Source organism: Chrysoperla carnea, chromosome 5, assembly GCF_905475395.1.
Source record: "Chrysoperla carnea chromosome 5, inChrCarn1.1, whole genome shotgun sequence".
NCBI lineage: Eukaryota > Metazoa > Arthropoda > Insecta > Neuroptera > Chrysopidae > Chrysoperla > Chrysoperla carnea.
The window spans coordinates 70,835,968-70,856,096 of record NC_058341.1 but is presented as its reverse complement, the minus strand read 5'-3'; the positions used below and the strand labels follow the sequence as shown (position 1 = coordinate 70,856,096).

The 20,129-nt window shown below is 29.6% G+C and overlaps 1 non-coding gene across 1 annotated transcript; it reads right to left on the bottom strand.

The window, feature by feature from the left end:
- Positions 1 to 1,273: 1,273 nt before the first annotated feature.
- On the bottom strand, positions 1,274 to 1,345 carry Trnaq-cug. Its single transcript has one exon. It is a non-coding gene; the product is annotated as a tRNA-Gln (tRNA).
- Positions 1,346 to 20,129: the final 18,784 nt, after the last annotated feature.

Below are 20,129 nucleotides of genomic sequence, written 5' to 3'. Positions count from 1 at the left end.
AAGCACTTGCGGGAAAATAATGATGTATATGAAAAAAACAAAAGTTGCTACTTTTTTCATTAGGAACATTTAAACTCTTACTATTTAATAAATGAGACCTACACACTCATTTATGGCACGCCATTTTACTATTTAATGTCCGAAAAAAAATGATCGTAATAATAATACATTATTATTATGTTATCATCATAATAATAATCATTTTCATTATGTACATAATTTTAATTCAATCATTTTTATTATGTACATAATTTTAATTCAATCATTTTTATTATGTACATAATTTTAATACATATTAAATAGTAAAACGGCGTGCCATATATTTCCATTATGTACATAATTTTAATTCAATCATTTTTATTATGTACATAATTTTAATTCTCTATTTCCATTATGTACATAATTTTAATTCAATCATTTTTATTATGTACATAATTTTAATTCTCTATTTCCATTATGTACATAATTTTAATTCAATCATTTTTTTTTAATCTAATTCAAATAAAATTAACTGATTTATTATTATGTATCATCATAATAATAATACATTTTTATTATGATGATAACATAATAAAAATGTATTATTATTATGTATCATCATAATAATAATACATTATTATTATGATGATACATAATAATAATACATTTATATTATGTTATCATCATAATTTTAATTCTCATCTCTCTTTTCTCATCTTATCTTATATCAATCTCTCTTTTACTAAGATTTATTTTACAAAATATAAAATATAAAAGATAAAATTTCTGATTGAAAAAAAATAATTAATTAATTTTTTTCTCGATAAAAATTAGCCTATTAAATAGTAAAATGGCGTGCCATACTCATTTCCTTATTGACCTATCACCCTATGATGATCTACGAAAATCAAAAATAAACATTGTAGAAATTTCAGCTCGATATCTATTTTTCTTTTCGTTATCGTGCTTACAAACAGATAGACAAGCGAAAATGAACTGACTGATTTTTTGAACACCTGAACCATAATTTTGTACCACTAATATTTCTAAGCGTTACAATTTTACTTACAATTTTTAATTTACTTCTGATTTATTACATAATTATAATGCAGAGTATAATTATTATAGTTGTAAAGTCTTTGAATGATATAATTTTAAAGAATATCCAACGGACCTTGCCCTAAAAAATTTTTTATAGCTTCAAAAGACGTTCGTTATGGAGCCAAAACATCGAGTGAAATCAATTTTTGTATAACATCCATTACTTTCTTGAGGAATATAAAATCAAAATAGTAGGTTCCACCGAGATTTGAACTCGGATCGCTGGATTCAGAGTCCAGAGTGCTAACCATTACACCACGGAACCGTTGAGCATAAGAGGGAATTCATTGGCCAATTCCAAGTGTATTTCTGGGGACTCTCGAATACAGCTTTACCATTCATGCGTATTGAATACCCTTCTCTATTGTGCCCCAGTATGGAATCTTGGTTATTTATCCATAATTGAATCCGTCCAAGTGGGGTTTTTTGAGCAACTTCTCCAGCTGCCAAGGAATACACCAAATCATGTGGTGCGGTTCGAAACAAGCATATCACCATTGTCTTTAAAAGCATTTAAATCAGCTCCTTTTTATACTACAAAAGGCTTCTAAATCTAACCAACACTTCCGAAATTATCCCAATTAAGTTAAATTAGGTCTCTCAATTAACAAACCTACTCGATTTCCTAAAAATTCGACAATATCACTACATAGTATAAAACAAAGTCGCTTTTTCTGTCCCTATGTCCCTTTGTATGCTTAAATCTTTGAAACTACGCAACGGATTTTGATGCGGTTTTTTAATAGATAGAGTGATTCAAGAGGAAGGTTTATATGTATAATAACATCCATTAAATAATGGAGAAGTACTGCTATTTTTGAGGTTAATAGTTAAAAATTTAAAAAGTAAATAAGTAAAAATGTAGTGTATGAATTTAAATATTCCAAAGATAGCAGGAAATCTTCATGGTATAGGGAAAGGGGGATTGTTTTACTCCAAATTTAACGCGTGCGGGCCACGGGCAGTAATGAATAAATCAACTACTGGATCGATTTTAATCACATAGGCTATATATTTTATACCCGTGCGAAGCCAGAGCGGGCCGCTATGTTTTTATATACAACGTTCACAGTTTTTCTGTAGTGTATTTAGTATCAGCATTGCACCCGTGCGAAGCAGGGGCGGGTCGCTAGTTTGAAATAATTTGGACAAATTATTATAGAATTATGAGATATTATTAATTATATTCGAATTATACTAGAAAGCTAATCAATCAGCTCCCAAATTAATATCATCATGGGTCCTATAATACATAATGTTTAATGTAGCCTATTAAAATTAATATTAATTACTAAATGGTATTTAAAACAGATATTATTAATTAAAATACTGGATATGTATGTGTATACATATATATATGTAATTACATAAATGGGCAGTAATTTTAATCATCATATATTCTGGTATTTTGACTTAACAAATATCATAATTCATTCGTTTGCTTTGGTAACATCTGTTTACTACAACTTTATCTAATAAAATTAAATGTTGGATGACATTGGAATGGTGGTATATTTTAGTGGTTAATATAAATTTTAACATTGTATTTATGAGTATAATACGGAAGCCTGAATGGGTCACTGTCAAATTAGGAGAAAGTCGCGTTACACTAGCTTATTTTTTATAATTTGTACTACTCACAAGTATAAAAGCAACTTTTAAAAAAGTCACTAGTTCACTTTCAACAAGTGTACTTTTGACTTGTGGCATTATGGAAACGAACCTTTTTGAAGATGTCAGTCTGTGATGACTATCCTTTAATTAGACACCACCGAAACTGTTTGGAATTATTAATAATAATATGTCCGGATTTAATAATAATATGATAATATTTATAATTTGTCTTATGTAATTAGTTCAAAATTTTCTTTAGTATTATTTTAAAATTATAATGCTTTAATTGTTGGTTTTTTTCTTTTGCATCTGCAATGTTTATTATGACGATATAATTAGAAATCTGCACATGAAAAAATACCTACATCGTCAAAATGGTTCGTTTCCATAATGCCACAATGTCACAAGTGCACTTGTTGAAAGTGAACTAGAGACTTTTAAAAGTTTATTTTATACTTGTGGGTAGTACACATTTAAAAAATAAGCTAATGTAACGCCACTTTCTCATAAATTGACAGTGAGACATTCAGACTTTCGTAGTATAATACCCTCCACAAAAATTAAGTTGGTAACATATGAGTTAAAACTTTGTAAAATTTACATATTTATGTCTCAAAAACTTAATTTTGAAGAAATATCCTTCGTTCACACATTTAAGTGAATATGTAAAATGTACAGCGGAATGAAGGATGTATGGACAAATAAAAAAAATCCAAAAGCCATTAAGAATACCACAAATTTCGGTTTTTTACTATACTAACCTAATCGACAAGTTAAAATTGGTGAAATATAGAAATACTGGTCATAAAAATACGTGTGATATCTCGTTGGATTCGGAACTTTGATGATAAATTTTGTTATATAACATCATAAATGAAGACGAAAAATATGAATAAAATTTTTCGATATCTGCCTTGGTTTTCGAAATATTGAAAATTAAATAATTAAACAAAATTTTCGATATTTTGAAAATTACTCCAGATAACGAAAAATTATATAGTCAAGTGATAACATAATTGATCATAACTTTATTCTTACTTTTCGTCTTATATTGTCAAGTTATAACATAATTCACCATCAAAATTGAAAATATTTATTTTTTAAATTTGTGTCCCCACTACCGTGCTTATACATCCCAAATTAGTCGGGCACAACGGGTTTTTTTGTTTTCAATAATTTCTTAAGATTTTAAATTTAATTTAAATAATGTTTTTTTTTTATTTCCATCGACTAGTTTTGGAGAAATCTATGAAAACATATAATCCATCTACCGCTTTACCATAAAACTAATATTAAATATGCCTTCATTTGAAGTTATTTATTTATTTACATATTCGGACAACCCACCCCCTCCCCCTAAAATTTTTAGAACTGATTAAGACAGCTTTAGGAAAAAAAACAAGTATTTTATCCAAAATTTATTTTGGAACTCATTATCTTTAAGCAATATCAATTGTATAAACGTAAAAAAAGTTTATAGAAAGAAATAGATAAATCTTTATTGGGTACGTAATAAAATAGAAAATAGATTATCAACGAATAAAATTTAACGACAAATCAGTTATCTCATGATTCAATTGAAAATTATTGAAAGAACGAATAAGTACTTCGTATATATTATGTATCCCTATATATTATAAATGTGAAAGTAAGGATGATTGTTTGTTTGTTTGTTTACGCTTTCAAGCAAAAACTAATGAATGGATTTGAATGAAACTGTTCAACAATATAGCTCATACATCAGAATAACACATAAACTATAATTTATAAAGATATATATATTTTTTTTTAATTTAAAAAATTAAATTTAATATGAAGTTTTACTGCTGTATCTTTGATCATAATTTTGAACCATAAATTAAAGATTACTATAAAAATTTAAAATAGTAAGTGTCAAACAATTCATGGATATCTTTTCTGATATACTGAATGACTATTTTACACTTAAAAATGGCTACATATTTTAGCTGTGTAAAACAATATCTTCGCGTGTTATAGAAGTGGAGTAAGTGTAATCAAGAGAGGTGAAGGCTATAAAAGGGTGATTTTTACTTTTAAGCCCAGTGAAGCGGGCGGGTATCAAGCTAGTAGGTATTATATATCTTTCGCAAAATATCGTTTAACGTCATTTTTGTTTGTTATTTGCTTTTTTTATTAAATCACATAAACGGATGAACAAAAAACAAATCAACAACAACACAACGTTTATTATTGTCGTACTGCTTCGTACGACATTGAGAGAATGTCGACGTACTTCGAACAATATGTTACAGGATGTTAAAAAAGCACCGTTATAGGAAAATAACTCGAAAAATTGATTCGAGAAAAAAAAGTTTTATATAAACGCCGTAACATTAAAAGAGTTGTGCCTCAGAACTAGAAGTTGAGCGTGATTTTTTAGGTCTTAAAGTAAAGTCACAGCTGACAAGATACAGAAAAAAACTTTATATAGCAACTTTAAATATTTGTTCATCTTAAAAAAATCTTTTGTTCTTTTGTTCGAAGCATTTTTATCTACAACTTATCTATATTATCTATAGTTCGAAATAATTTATCCAAAAAAATACTTTCTTCCTTTTGTATGGTAATTCAGGGAATAAACAATAAATAAAGATGGAACTTTGGAAAAATTCTTGGAAAGTTGGATATTTCCACGGACCTTCTATTTGCTACTCTTAACAAAATCTCAAAAGTACCCATCGATCCGTATTCCACTACAAAAGTTACCCGGGGTCAAAGATCACAAAATACGATTTTTTGCGAATATTTCTCTAACCGTCACTATTATCGAAAAAATAGTGGTAATCAAATTTGTACATTAGGAAATTTCCTACAAAAAAAAACATCAGATTTATTTTTTTCGTAAGACTTACAGTTCTAAAGAAAATTTTATTTAAAAGTTGTACCGTACAATATGCACTCCTCAACGGTATCTGTATTTTTATACCATGTATATATGAAATATACATAGTATATTAAGTTTAGTCCCAAGTTTGTAACGCTTAAAAATAATGATGCTAGGAAAAAAATTTTGTCATAGGTGTTCATAAAATCAACTAATTAGTCCATTTCCGATTGTCCGTCCGTCCGTCTGTGGACACGATAACTCAAAAACGAAAAAAGATATCGAGCTGAAATATAGCGTACTCAGGACGTAAAAAGTGAAGTCAAGTTCGTAAATGAGCATCCTAGGTCAATTGGGTCTTGGGTCCGTAGGACCCATCTTGTAAACCGTTAGAGATAGAACAAAAGTTTAAATGTAAAAAATGTTCCTTATCAAAAATTAAACAACTTTTGTTTGAAACATTTTTTTGTAAACATCACTGTTTACCCGTGAGGGCGCCAATAAGGCGGAAATTTTATAATATGTACTATACTTGATTATCAGTTATGTATGTGTCACATGTTTGTATGTGTAATGTGATAAAGAAATCAACACTGACTATGCATGGTATTTTAACAATTAACTCAGTCAATTGTTTGTTTTCGCTTGTTTATTTTTATGCATTCCATTCTCATTGAAAACCAAAAAAAAGGAAATGGAGCTAGTTATTTCAAAAATTTGAAGTTGAAAAACCGTTCAAAATAGTCGCACGAAAAAAAGTAATTGTATGTTTTTTGTAGGAAATTTCTTAACATTAAAATTTGATAATTACTATTTTTTCGATACAGTGGCCGTTAACGAAATATTCGCGAAATATCGTATTTTGTGATCTTTGACCCCGGATAACTGTAGCGGTATTCGGATCGATGTGGACTTTTGGGATTTTGTTGAGAACCCCTAATGAACGGTTCATGCGAAAATTCAGCTTTCCGGGAATATTGCCGAAATGAAATGACTTTATTCTCTGTATTAATGAACCAACTTTTGAAATTAGAATATAACTCAAATAAATTACTTCAATATACTTTTATTAAGATTCCAATCTATTAATAATCCGACCCAAAATTATTGGGTACTTAAGAGGAACAACTTTCTAATTTAAAGTTTCTTTTTATCTTTTTTCTAAAATCAATATTATTCGAGTTCTCTTTCTGTTTCGACACTTTCCTAGCACCCTGTATACATGATATTGCAGACAGCGGAACATATACAAACGTGGTGGGTACAGATTTGTAAGTTTTCTAACGGTCATTCCACTCATCATCAAATGAAATTAGCTCCTTCGTTTTGTTTTATTTTCGATAGACTAGCAATTTTTGTTTTTATCGTATTAACTCAGACATAAATATTTTCTAGAAACAAATATATGTCTTCTAATATGATATAAAATATTAGCCGTATTTTGTCTGTTTATTTTATTTTTCTCTTCTTTCCTATTTGCTGTTACGTTTCTTATTAGAAGAAAACAAACGTTATAATTACTGTTTTCTACAGATTTTTCTGTAACTATGTTCGAAGTTGCCCTGGCTAGACTGAGGAATGAACCAGAAAATGGAATGCATTCTCTCAGGGGACATTTTATTATTATACCATGTATGTATGAAATATATAAAGGTATACTAAGTTTAGTCCTAAGTTTGTAAGGCATAAAAATATTGATGCTACGAACATATTTTGATATAGGTGTTCATAAAATGATCTAATTAGTCAATTTCCGGTTGTCTATCTGTCTGTTGACACGATAACTCAAAAAGAAAAAAGATATCAAGCTGATATTTACAGCTTGCTCTAGACGTAAAAAGAGAGGTCGGTCCTACGGTTGCATGGAAATAGATTTATTCGATACTCAACTTGGGAATATTTGAAAATATTCGATTTTTCAACCCCACTTCTTTTTCTTATCTCATTGCGTCGGGAGTTATAGTTTTGTAATATACACGCCATGTCCATTTATTTGATCCCACTTGGGTATATTTAAAAACATTCGATTGTTCATTTCCATACCCCTTCCCGCCCGGGGTTAAATATTGATAAAAGCAATCTTACAAGCGAGTTGTATATCGTGTCCAAATTTGAGCTAAATCGATGCAGACTTTTTTGAGTTTTTGAAGCATAGACAAACCAACTTATCATTTTTATATACAGCAAGTTTGATAAATCATTTCGCATGCTAGATCCATTAGTATAAAAGAGTACATATACATTAAGCAATGTGTATAAGAATTATACATTTGGTCTGTGAATAGTAGTACTATTGATCAATTGCTTGGGTCAGTCATAGCGATACACATACAAGCAAACATATAACAGTCAGTATTGCCAACTTTCAACTCTAAGGCCCACCAAACAGGCGATAGAAAACCACTAAAAAACAACTAGAGAGCAATGATATTAAAATATTAAATTATTTTCCCACTAAAGGTAGAAAAATAGTAGAAAAAAACCACTAGTTTTAGTGGTAAAACTACTAAGTTGACAACACTGATAACAGTATCTTATACACATTCCAAAAACGGTTGTTATAAAATGCTCGGTGTAAGTAGAAAAAGATAACCTTATAAGATTATCCTTTTCTACTTACACCGAGAGTAAATAAAGTATGCAAACGAAATAATCCTCATATTATGTTTTACATTTTTAATTAACAGGTTGTTATATTTTCTTGAAAACAATATAATAATAATAATAATAATAATAAATGATACAAAAATAAGATTAACGTAATTATTACGTTGCACTATGTAACACACAATAAAACGTCATTGATACACATCACATTCTCAAGGACGTTTAACTTAATATAAGTTGAATTTTATTACATAATTAATAATTAAATGCCCTGTATCTATTACAAATAACAAAAAACCTTGAAAAAAATTATTATATTTTTATCAAATTTTATAATCTTAATTACATTTTGATAAACATGTTTACCGAAAAAATAAATTGTACAAGTTGCGTATTAAGAATTTTTATTTAGCCGAATTAATTGGTTATATAGGGTGACTTACTCCAAGGTGTAAATACTTTTATCTATATTATACTTGGAAAATAAGTGTAGGAAGAGAAATACCTTTCTCTTTCTTAGTTAATATAAATGTTTGTCATTTGTGTAAATAGGGATTTGGTTTTCAGGCAACATTTGATAATTCATGCAATGATGTCAGCCGATGTGTAACCGTACGAAACTGCAAAATGAGCTTGACTCGGACTTAAAAATCTACAGACACGAACTCATATAACAAGGACATGAAACTCGAATGGAGAGGGTAGCAGAAAAAAAGAAGCCAATCTGAGCGAGATCTAGTCCTCGGTCGCTGCGAACTTTGTACTGGCATCAGGTTGTCTTTTGTTTTTCAATTTTTTGGTTTTTGTTTTTAAACAATTGAAAATGATTGAAAACAATTTCAATTGTTTCAATTGTGTAAACATCGCTTTCTCTCCCTTTCGAATTCAGCCACGGGCGCTTATAGTTTGGCATAGGAATTTCACGTCATTGTTGTGTGGGTTCGTGGCTACAGATCTATTTACTAAGAATCTGCGACTTTCTTTTTACGGCCACAGCCACGAGTGAGAGCAGAAAATTTTACTAAATTTTTTTTGAGTTTGATACCAAAGTTTATTTATTTAGTTAGAGAAAAAAAATTTCGTGGATTAAGAAGAAAAAATGATTTAAGGAAGAAATAGACTTTTGTCCACTAAGAATAAATTGGTTGAATAAAAGTTTCTAATGATTAATCTAATAATGATTTTGTTTATAATTTTAATAGAACGAAGCAGGTTAATTAATTATAACTACATAAACCTGCATACACAAAAATGACTGTATACCAAGTCGTGATTTCATTCAAGACGCCATGACACTCTACATTGTTTTATATATATATATATATATATATATATATATATATATATATATATATATATATATATATATATATATATATTTACTTTAGTACGCTTATTTCGTAACGATGATTTGGCAACTATAACTACAACTGCAACTGGGCATTTATGGGCATTTTTGCAGGCAGAAAATTTTAAAAACAAACTTTTTCGAAGATTTAAATTTCGGTTTCAAGAACGGAACAGTCTTTTTCGTTACATACAATTGTCTGCAGACTTCTCGTCGTGTAATTTTCGCAGAAATAGGGTTCAATAATCAGAAAAATATGACGTATGAAAATGATTTGCTCGCCGTATTAAAAGCGAGTAGCCACAAAATTACAACAACAAAAACAGGAAGTGTTGAAGTAAACTTCGTCATCGTCATTAATTCGAAAAGCTGTAATTCGTGAGAAATAAAAATACTGAAAGAAATATATCACTCAGACTTCCAAACCTCTTTAAACGACGAGATTAGTTTGTCCTCTTTCAGGCATTTTGTCATGCCAAAAAAATTCCCTGACTCGATGCGTTCGATTATCAACTGAGCAAAATATAAAATGCGTATGTGTGTCCCAGACCTAATAAATGGTGCTATTTTTTTCCAAAAATTTGTTGCTTTTATAATCAAACTATGTATGAAAGCAAAGAGATACAGTTTAAGTTTGCACATACGAAACTCTTAGGCCGTGGCCAACCAACTTTGAACGATAAAATAATGATAAAAAGCTTAAAGTTTTTATTATGCTGGGAAGTTATTTGTGTGGCCCTCAAGGGTCGCACCAGACTCTACCATCACTTGCCTTGTAAATGCATTAAAACTAAGTAAGTATTCGTCAAGAAAAAAAAACTCAAGTGTCCGGCATATTCCGTTCATGGTCATTTGATAACGCAGCCCTTTCGAAAAAATCGCAGAGGAAAGTTTGGTAGATCCGTTAAAAGGATGCCACTCACGAAGTTTCAAGTATGTATCGATCATTTAAGAAAAAGAGTTCTGTCCCACGGTCTATGTGCACGAATACTTTTATATGATATTTTTATGCATAACACGTGGCTTATTATACCCGTCTACGCTTTAATAGGATCTTCTAGTCGCTTTGTCATCTTCTTCCACTTTTAGATATGCACAATCCATATTAAATAAAACAATAATACATTTAACAAAGATGTCATCACTAAATAAAACAAAATTCTAAGCTAAGTCTTTGTCGTATGAAAACAACTAAAAATTCTTACATATTGATTCACATTTTGAAATCATCAAAACACATAATAATAATGATAATATTTTGTTTATGTATTCATAGAACGACCTTAACAATAATTTACATATAAAATAAAATAAATAAATTGTTTATCATTATTACTTTTTTCAGAATAAAATTGTTATTAGATGAAATATAAAAAAAAGCTCAAGGTTGATCTAATTAAAACATTTTTATATTTATACTTATTATCTCGTTAATTGTATAATAAAACTTCCTTATTTTTATTGATAAATATTTTTTTATTTTAAGGTATTTCTGACGACATGCGACTAAAATAGTTTTACATGAAAAATTCCAAACATGTAGTTTTTAACGACATAAAGGTGTAAAAAATGTTAGGATTATTAACCGTCTCTGTTATCTTCTATAAATTTTCAAAGTTGCCGATATAGAATTAAACTAAATATCTAAAAGGAAAAATTAATGCATCTTTGAAATTTCCCACAGTTCTTTATTAGGTTGTAAATACTGTAAAAAAAGTCGCATTCTCAATGGCGTACCTAACGCCCTTTTTTTGGAGGGTATTTGGTGGTTTTCTGAAATATTTCTGCACATTTTCGTGTTTTTTCTTGGCTTTTCTAGCTTTAAAATTGACCGAGATATGCCTAAAATTGGCATATCTCGAATTGGAATTTTTTTGCTCCTTCAATCAAATTAATAATGATCTATCTTGTAAACCGTTAGAGATAGAACAAAAGTTTAAATGTAATAGTTATTCCTTATAAAAAATTAACAACTTTTATTTGAATCATTCTTTCGTAAACATCACTGTTTACCCTTAGGGGCGCAACTTAGGAAAAAACTTTGGTGTCCATTTTCTCCAAAACTATAAAAAAAAGTGTTGATTTTTTTCAGGTTAACTTCAACTAGTAGTTTTATTAGAAATGCTTTGAGCCTAAATAGGGTGTAATTGATGATTTAGTTTGACGAAAAAAACTATAAACAAAGATTATTTTTTGAGGAATAGCTAGTCTAATCCAGAAGTGAATTGCACAAGCGGCAACGTTGTTCCATTTACTCAATGCGCGCCGGGAGAAGTGAAGACGATGCTTGCAACTACAATTTAATGGAAGACGATGATTTTCCTTTTACTTACTACGCCAACTATCTACTGAACCTCAGTCAATTTGTACATTTTAAAATTAATTTTGCAATTTCTAACACCTGAGAAGACTCATGTTACAACATTTTTCGAATGGAAGACTTACATTTTACCATTTATTTGATTTTAATTAATCGATAAAAATAATTTTCGTCTTTGGTCAAATTATACACAAAAATTTTTTTTCCACATTTCGAAGCCCGCGGGCTGATCCTGCAAAGCATACGAGCTGAAAGATCAATAGCTTACTCATGTATTGGGTCAGTACTATCGGTAAAATGTGTTCTTGCTCAAATGGTTGTCTTAAAAACTGTCACCAGCTCCTCCACCATAATCTTATCAGTAGATTGACATCAACTATAGATAACAAGATATAAATCTTATCAAAAGACAAACTTATCTTTACAGTTTGTTATTGTCCTTCGCATTTTCGAAATACAATTTTTTTAGTTTTATTTGAGCTTTTAAAAGAAAACTCCAAAAAAATTAATAACAGTTTTAGCTACGGCAAACAGAATAACACGGAACACAATCTAATTATGATTTTCTTCATGAAAAAAATGAATAGAAAATTAAAGCATTGTTCCTAAAAATAGACAATATTTTTTCTTAACGTCTCATAGATGATTATTTGTAAAAGCTGGAGAAGCTCAATTTAAAATATCCAGAATGATTAGGAGCGCCTCAAACTTTTACAAATAATCATGTATGAATGAATCATAAGACAAAATTATTTTCTACTTTTTAGTTCCCTAAAATATATTCTTCATTTAAATTTGCAATTCAAAACTAAAAAACGTTTGTATATAAAATATTGTGGAAGCGATGAGAAAATCACATTTTACCGTTAAGAGGCATTTCCAACCGATTTACATTTATATGCAAATTTTCAGTTCAATCGGAAATCGGGAAGTGATGCAAATTTAACTTACAATATTTGATTAAAAACAACTGAAACTAAATAAAAACTTGAAAGTATCGGTAAACTGAATTTTTATGAAAATGTTTCGTGATTTAATGACTATTTAAACAAGTGAAAACAAACAATTGATAGAGTTTATTGTTGAAATACCATGTAGACAGTGTCGATTTCGCAATCGTTTGTTTTTTACGTCATGTAAGTAAAGATACTCACTCTTACATACATAGTATTAAGAATATCTTTCTTCTCACTTCCTCAGTGGATATAGTATATAGTTTGATATAAAGAAACAAATACATAACGTATATGTTGCATAATTAAATTTAAAATATATACAATACATGTATAACAGGTTGGCTGATAAGTCCCCGGTCTGACACATAGATGGCGTCGCTAGTATTAAATGCATATTATTTTTATATAGTACCAACCTTCAAATGATTCGTGTCAAAATTTGACGTCTGTAAGTCAATTAGTTTGTGAGATAGAGCGTCTTTTGTGAAGCAACTTTTGTTATTGTGAAAAAAATGGAAAAAATGGAATTTCGTGTTTTGATAAAATACTGTTTTCTGAAGGGAAAAAATACAGAGTCCGGAAACTCATTATCAAGCCAAGTTTTTGCTCCCACTGTATTTTTTCCCTTCAGAAAACAGTATTTTATCAAAACACGAAATTCCTTTTTTTCCATTTTTTTCACAATAACAAAAGTTGCTTCACAAAAGACGCTCTATCTCACAAACTAATTGACTTACAGACGTCAAATTTTGACACGAATCATTTGAAGGTTGGTACTATATAAAAATAATATGCATTTAATACTAGCGACGCCATCTATGTGTCAGACCGGGGACTTATCAGCCAACCTATTATATAGATATACTATATAATATCCTAACCGAATTTGCGCCGTCACGATTAAATTTTGATGTTTACGAAAAAATCTTTCAAGCGAAACTTGTTTATTTTTTTCATTGAAACTTTTGTTCTCCAACGGTTTACAAGATGTGTCCTTGATATATGTCGCTCCTTTATGTATTCAACCTCACTTTTTATGTCCGGAGCATTCTTTAAAATTTTTAGCTTGATATCTCTTTTCGTTTTTGAGTTGATGTGTTGAGAGACAGACAGCCAGACAACCGGAAATGGGCTAATTAGGTAATTTTATGAACACCTTTACCAAAATTAGGTTCCTAGCGTCAATATTTTTAAGAGTTGCAAAATTTGGGACTAAACTTAGTATACCTTGATATATTTCATATATGCAGGGTATAATTATGTATAAGCAGGGTATAACATGTTCTGTACAAAATAATATTTTGTTTAAAAAGAATGAGTAATTATTATTATTGTCATTATTATTAAGCTCTTACTATTGGCCGCTAACTAGCCAAAATACATGGGCTGCCCATGAATGGTCCTTTAAGGTTGTTAGGTCATGCAAGCCAAATTTAAGAAATCTTCAAAACTTTGAATATATGTAATTAAAACCCTAATAAATTTCTTCTATTAAAAATGACATTTTTAACACACGTAGCATAGGAGAAGCGTGGAAACATGGCAATCTTAATTAATTTAATTTTTTCCTTCACTTGCCATTTTAACTAGAACTAATATTTGGAATAATAATTATTTCGAATCATTAAAAAATGAAATAAAAATGATTCACCATTTGGGTTCCATAAATTAAAGATAACATTTTGAGGATTATTATCATTAAAGGGGAGTATGAGAGATACAATAACAGTAAATCAGTAGTGTGATATATACAGTAACAGTATTTTAGAACGGACTGCCGGGATAGAACTACCTTAAATCGAGATTATTATTTTGATAAATAGAAACTGTTTTAAAAATGGATATATAGGTAGAAACAAAAATGGTAGGCGTATAAGAGAGACAAAGGCAGATTTACGCCTCTACTTCATCTGTCTCTCTCTAATGCGATAAATTGTTTGGCAGCGACTTTGCAGCTCTATGGTGTTATCTCTATGTTAGTTATCCACTATAGCAACTTTTTAAACCGGTCATAATGAGCATGCGTGAATAAATACAATTAGGATAAATCCAAAGAGTTTATACATCTAGAGAACATCAAGGTCCAAAACTTGCGATTTGATGAATGAGAGAGAAGACTGTCAGTGAGTTCCCTGTGTCCTTGTCTAATGTCATTGGCTACATATTGTTTACATTATTGCTATTAAGTAAATAGTTAAAAAAGGATTTTTGGAAAATTATTTAATACATTAAAAGTTATTCAAAAAGTAGCACCGTCAAAAGACACATTTTCATTTATCAGAAAAAAATAAAACAAAACTGTATATAACCTCTTTGTACAAAACAAATATAATAGCAGACACAAAATCTCTATGCATCATGTGCTTATAACATATGACTATGACAGGAACACAAGGGAACTTGCGCATCCAGGTCCCTTGCGTTCTCTATATATATAAACTCTTTGGATAAATCAGAATCAAAAATCAATAGTACCGCTGAATACAAAAAACACTGTACAAGACATCAGAACACGTACAAAATTCATATAATAATAATAATAACAATACAATATTATAATAAAATTTTGAGGTTACAAAATACCAATTAAAATGAAGCTTAAAACGTAGAAATATTTTTTGTTCTTTAAAGAACAATGATAGTGTATTGATAAAAAGTTGATTTAAGATATTATGGAGATATACCTACGTTTGTATGTATGTATATTTATTTATTTATGTATGATATTATTATAATACTTGAAGGAAAAAAAAAACACATATACACACTTCAAATAAATGACATGAAGGCGCCAGTCGGCGTTGTTTAAGACTCTGTTTAACTAATCGTTACCTTAAATGATTTATTGTATATTCGAATATTTCTTTCAAATATATACAATATATATATTTTATGGACCCTTTTACCTCTATGTAAAATGCAATATGATATTTAACATAGGCCCTTAAGTGTAAGAGCCTGGGCGCTTAAATCTAGAAAATAATATTTTTTTAAATTACTATTCATCAATTGAGAATATTTCATGAATATTCTTTAATAAACATCCATCGTCACCTGAAGGCAATGATGTCTCTTGATAAAAGACGCAACCGTACGGTAAAACTTCTTTCTAAAGAAGACGTCACTGAAATTTCAAAACTTTTCCCCAAATATTCTATACTCCTACGCTTAACGTAAGTAGAAGAAAATTCTCAAAAAACGAGAGGTTTCGTACGACACCCGGTAGGAGCTATGTTCCTATAGTATCTTCGTACATTATAAATGTAGTGGTTACTTTTTAGTCAGATTTGCATTGATTTTTTTGCTGGTTTAAATGATTGATTATGCAAATGTTCAATTTTGTAAGACCATTTTGTGCTTTTATTCTTTTTTATATATTTTAAACTATAATCAGCGCGGTTTGTAGTCGATTTGCTATAAAAAACACAATTTCAAAAGAATAAAAAATATACAACAAGATAAAAATACAAATAACTGTATTAGAAATTAGTAATAAATATTAGTTTTGTGGTACGCTTGTTTGCAGGTTTTTGTCTCTCTCCATGCTTTTTACATTTCTGTGCGTTGGTAATTTAAGGTTTATTTTGTTTTTTTTTTTCTTTTTTTTTTGCACGATACTGTTTGCATATCTACCCATTGATAATTCGGAAAATTTATTGTATTAATTTAAGAAGTCAAACACTTGTTTTATTGGTTGAAGAATTTAATTTTACAGCTACTCTTACTTTTTACTGTATGAATTGATTGTAATATTAGTTTAAAAAAGACTTCTGATTTAGTAGTCAACCCAATATGTGCGTACATTACCCACAATATAATTGATCAGGATATTTAATATAACACAGCATAAAATTTCCTTGTATTTACTTTAAATTATCTCTATTATGTTTAACTTCTGATAACAAATACTGACAAAACGAAACCATTGTCAAATGCGAGCACAGAAAGTAATGTCACAGCTACTTTGTACGATAACATCAAATGAAAGGGTAAAATCCTACAAATACTTGGGACAAATAGTTAGTTTTGACGGAAATTCCAACACTGAAGTGACAAAACGAATATCCAACAAGGGAGGAGATTTTGGTCACTTAAGAACATTAATTAAAGAGCAAAATTACAATCTCTCTGAAAAGAAAAATTACTCACTATTGTATTCTTCCGATATTGTCATATGGGCTACAGACAATACCATTAACGAAAAAGAATATAGCAAAGCTAATGGTCTGCCAGAGAAGTATGGAACGACGTGTGCTTGGTTTCAAAAGGTTGGTGTCAAAAGAGACAATCGCTGGACATTACTCTCAACCGTGTGGACACCATATGAATCAACTCGAAAAAGAGGGCGACCTCTTACAAGATGGAGTGACGAACTATAAAATTTGAAGGTGCACAATGGTCTACAAAAGCTAAATTAGAGCTATATTATTATTATTATTATAAATGAGAAAAGGACTCCTAACTTAACATACTTGTAAGTCAGTGACAAACTAAAATACGAGTAAGACAGAGAGACGAAATTTTTTTTTTACCTATCTTATTGCTATTAGAGAAACTGAGATAGGTAGAAGAGTCGTACACACGTCTCGCTTCCTCCATTATGAGCAATGCGGACTTGGATAAAGAGACACACAATAAAGTTATAACAATGTTGATTTCGACTTAAAATAACTCGCCCATGCCTGCTATAAAACACAAAATGATCTTTGTTAATTATCCACCATTTTCAAACTATTCAAATTCTTCTACTTGCTTAATTCCTAGAAAACACTAAAACATCAACAAATCTCAAAATAGTATAAAATTGTAAATATGCTCCTTTAATTGTTAGATTTTATAGCTTTCTTACTTAAAATATGGCCATTCATTTCTGATACCCTGTATTTAAAAATTTTTAATTACCCATTCTCGGTGGAAAACCCAGGAACAAGTATTTAAATTTATCTTTCGCGTGGGTATTTTCGACCGGGATTTTTATGTTTTTGGAAAAAGATTGACCTTACACAGAACTAGGGGAAAACCATTGATTACAATATCGGAGCAACTAATGATATTCAAAAGAATGATGTAAGAAAATTTCTTCTATAAATATTATTTTTAGAATAAGACCTTTTTTTATAGTTTTGTTTAAATATATTCATTATTCGCAAAAAAAATCACCACATGTTTAAATGATTATTTCTGCGAATTTTGTAATATTTTTATAATGATTATTTTTTTTTTGTAAAACAGGTTAGGTTCATACATAAATGTCAGAAGTATGTGATCAGAATATATTTTAATTTATAAGTATTTCAGATAAGACTTCGGGTGGTAAGATTAGGTTCATTGCCTACAGTATTACTCGTGCCTCTTCCTTAACTCTCGGTTCATAGAAACTGGGAAAGGTTGACCGCTATGTGTGTGTGTCTGTATGTCTGTTTGTGGCATCGTAGTGCTTAAACGGATGAACCGATTTTGATTTTTTTGGTTTTGTTTGAAAGGTAATTTAATAGAGAGTGTTCTTAACTATTGTTTCAAGTGCGAGCTTACGGTTCCGTACCCAAAAAATTTGTCGGGGTTTTTATTAAATTTTGTAAATTTCACTTGTTTTAACTAGAGATAGGTATAGGCATAATGTCAAACAAAAGAAAGTAGATTAAATTTCTATTCTGAAGCAATTCCTATACATAATAACCAAAAATAATGACCCATCAACTAACCTATACGAAGCCACCCATAGTCGCCTAGAAACAGATGGCAAATAAAAGTAATTGGTTTGATTTTTACTCTATATATCCCCTTACATGCCTTAAAAAGGCTTAAATGGTTTTATTTATTTCGGAGGACTACTTATTTAGGCTAAAAGAGGGGAAAGGGTAAGAAATTAAACGTTTCTTATACGTCATTAAAAGGCGTAATTTTCAAAAAAAAATATCTTTTTCATTTTAAGAGCCTTTCAGACCCCCCAAAAAGGGAGGGGGGGGGGAATGCATAAATTAGTTTATTAATAAAAATATCTTAAATTTCTGGTCACTTTAGCATTTTCACCTTTTTAAAATCTTTTAAAAGTAATTTTATTCTATCTGATTTACTTTACGATATCAATTTACTTTCCGCTTTAAACCATTTAGACTCTTTTTAGTATAATTTTCTGAAGCCAATGCAAAAAGCCGCAAGTCGATACACCCAACAAACAATTTTTTTTAAGGAATCAAAAAATTCTAGGTTCGTTTATTGTACTATAGTGGTAAATAAAATAAGTTGTTTCTAGATATTTTATTAATGAAACACCTAATATGAATAGACAAATAAAATTATAAGAAATGAATATTTAAGTAGGATGAATTGAATTTCCTCAGTAGGATGAATTGAAAGTTTATAAAATTATACCACATTATCACAGTAAAAATTTTGACATCCATATAGAGTGTTCAGTTATTTACTAGTACCATTTGAGAATAATACTGTTATTGTACGCGGCGCGTTATTTGTTTAATACCCACCCAAACGTGGGCCTTTTAACATATATTGACACATAAACATCTCATTTAGTGAGTGAGAATATGATCGAATGTAACTTCCTCGCAACACAGGTTTTATTTATTATTTTTATTTGTTGATGAGCCAAGTTTTTATAGTGTAGATATATCCTACATTCTCTCTGAAATGAAATGAAAAGGTAAGTGAAAATTAATTAATAATCAGACTTAGCTAATCGTAATTACATTCCTGAAAAATATATAACTCGTAGTTATTTTGGTGACTTTTCACTTCACACCAGACATAAGCAGATGTCCCATCGTTTTCTTGTGGTTGTGCAGAGTAGATTTTACTTAAGACTGATTAGTCGCTTTATGCCATTATCATCTTCACTCTACCGTGCCTCTCTCTACTTTCATTTACAATTTCTAGTGGTACAGTGATTTAATTGGTGTCCTCTCCTGCTACTAGCCTTGCAAGTCGTTGCACCGCCATGATTCCATTATTTTGCGCCGCCATGTAACTAAGACTTTACGATTTTTTAATCTCCAAAAATTCTAAATTGATACCTATTTAACTGTCAGCTCGTTACAGAAAAACATCATCATTTTTTACAGTCTGTCAAGAGTAGGGGACATAAATGCATAAAATAGCCTTCATAACGAATTAATGCATAGTTAAAAATTAACATTCGTAAAACTTTTAACAATCCGCCATTGAATAAAAGGCAAGATTACTCAAAACACTAAAAAATTTATTGGCAGACGGTTTTCTTGTATAAAAACTTTTTTTACCATCTAATTTTGATTATATTAAAGTTTGTACACGGGAAAACCGTCCTTTTTTTTATTTACAAGCAAATCTTAATTTTTAACTATGCAGTAATTCATTATAAAT